The sequence below is a fragment of the Atta cephalotes genome, assembly GCF_000143395.1.
Source record: "Atta cephalotes unplaced genomic scaffold scaffold00067, whole genome shotgun sequence".
NCBI lineage: Eukaryota > Metazoa > Arthropoda > Insecta > Hymenoptera > Formicidae > Atta > Atta cephalotes.
In genome coordinates this window covers 1,152,486-1,155,270 of record NW_012130131.1, presented here as the reverse complement: position 1 = coordinate 1,155,270, position 2,785 = coordinate 1,152,486, and positions in this window count along the sequence as shown.

Here is a 2,785-nt window from a genome sequence, read left to right as displayed (position 1 = left end):
AAATTTTATACAAATTGAAATTTCTGTATTATTAGGTGTACAACTTTGCTTCCGCCGTTTTTTTTCCGAAATTCGAGGCTTTATTGTAAAAAACTGGTTATACATTTATGATTCAAAGTATTGTCCATCGCTGGCCACTACTTTCTCCCATCTTTCGGGTAGCGTACGAATCCGTCGAAAAAACTGGTCATCTTTTGAGGCTATCCACGAATCGATCCAATTTTTTATTTCTTCATAAGACCGGAAGTGCTGGTCAGCCAGGCCGTGTGTCATTGATCGAAACAAGTGATAGTCAGAGGGAGCAACGAGAATACGGAGGGTGGGGTAGAACTTCCCATTTCAACGTTTCCAAGTCTTGATCACTTTCGCAACATGGGGTCGAGCATTGTCATGCTGCAAAATCACTTTATCGTATCTCTCGTTGTATTGCGGCCGTTTGTCTTTCAATGCTCGGCTCAAACGCATCAATTGCGTTCGATACCGATCGCCTGTGATTGTTTCAGTCGGTTTTAACAGTTCATAATACACTACGCCGAGCTGGTCCCACAGAGCATGACCTTGGACGTCAAAATCACTGTTCTTGAAGCGTTGAAACCACTCACGACACATTCTTTCACTAATAGCGGCCTCACCATAAGTATTTGAGAGCATTCGATGAGCCTCAACCGCAGATTTCTTCATATTGAAGCAAAAAATTAAAATCTCCCACAAATGACGAGAATTTGGCTCGTAAACTGACATTTTCAATCGAGAATAACTTTATGATGCAGACACAAATCGACAAATGTTTCTATGGGGTTATGTTGACAGATGCCCAAGTTTATTGTATGACGTCTATGATCTATTTATTTCGACCACCACTTACCGCTAAAGCTATCTATAAGAAAACGGCGGAAGCAAAGTTATACACCTAATAAAAATAAGACGTGTGTATTCTGTACGCATTATCATGTGGTATACTTCCAATTTTTTCTGCGAATCGCATCGTCCCAATTTTCCACGGGTTTTCCGACACCATTTCGAGACATCATTTTTATCTTCGAGTTTGGTCTCCTTCTTTTTATTCCATGATTTTGATCACGGAATTGCTCTTCAACTTTTTATTCTGCAATAAAAGAATCAACTTTTGCAACATATAAAACTTAATTTTAATAATATTTTTATTCATTATATGCATGAACATGTCTTTGATTGAAGCCGACTATTTTGACGGTTTACATTCTTATATTGCTGATGCAGAAAGGAAGAAATATTCTTCATTCCTTGCTTCTTCTTTTCAGATCTTTTTTTCTTCCTATTGATATTATTTAAAAATTTTTGGCACGCAAGACAAGTTTTCTGTTGTGGATCTTTTGTGTGACTGTCTTTAAGAAAGACATACCCTTTACAGTCTTGTACTTTAAAAATTATTTTTAATGATAGTTAATAACATAATTCATAGTTTTATTATTATTAGTTCTCTCTTTTTTATACATATTGAAACTCATTTATAAATAAATTATTCGCATTTATCTGTCTTTGTCACTTGCATTACATATAAGAATTTGGAGATGGTTTGCAATAATTTTAACAGATCTGACATATTGCTGATAGTGTTCGGACCATCTATTATCAATTTTCGGTTTGCATCTGTTCACAATTAATAAATGTCAATAAAAGTTATTTTATTGTTACTACTTCATACATAGTATAGAAGGCATTGTGTGGTATTTCAATATTATTTAACAATACTGAATGTAATAATTCCATAAGATACTTACAATAAATGACATATTATTTTTTAGTTTAAGACAAACACGTGTTTCCTTTAAATCCTCAGTCCATTCATTAAAAATGATTATCATAGGAAGCACAGTCACAATCCAATATTCTGAAGGTAATGGTATCATATTTATCATTTGTATTATATTATTGTAATTATTTTCATTAAGAAATTTTTCGTCGAAATTATGAACAGGATTATAATATAAGTGATATGCCTTTATCTTTGGATGCAATATTTGCCTTTTTCTTTGAAACTTTTTCTGTTGAATTGAAGGCTCAGGGAAAATACAAGGAATAATCCATCTTTTAGCATTGACTTTTTTCTTGGAAGCCGAAATATTGTGCCATCCGTTAATTTATGCATGAATTCCCTGTTGATATCATCTTCATTGAAATGACATTCATACACTCTTTTGTAAATATTTTCCCATTAAGTGGAATTGCCAAACTCCAAGTTTGGAGCATTTGGGGCTACAAACATTAAAACTTACATAATTGTAAACGTAAATATTAGAGGTTTCGATCAGAAACATGTTTTACAATATAACACATATGATTTGTTTTTTCTTTAATTTCATTTTTCTTCTTTTTCTTTCCATGTTGCAGAGAAGAAGAGAAAAGATGAAGTATGCAAGAAATTTTGCCAAAAAAACAAGCCTCTCTTGTCATTCTACTCGTTATGTGGAATTTTACAATAGACTTCGTAATTGTTATAAAGTCTTAAGTGGAAGTCTTCATAGAAAATTAATTAATCACAATCAAATATGAAAAGAATAATCGACTATAATTGGTCAATTTTCTATGACTTAACATCCTACTGCTATGATTTCTATTGTAGACCCTGCATTTACATGTAACATATATAGAGACTCCAGTAAATATTATTTTATATTTACATCAGTCAATATATGTACATATGTATATATGTATATATTTCCTCTTACCGTTCGCAGTGCAAATAGATTGTTTTTCCATATTTGGATTTACAATTAAGAACCATATCAAGTAAGGCATACCATAC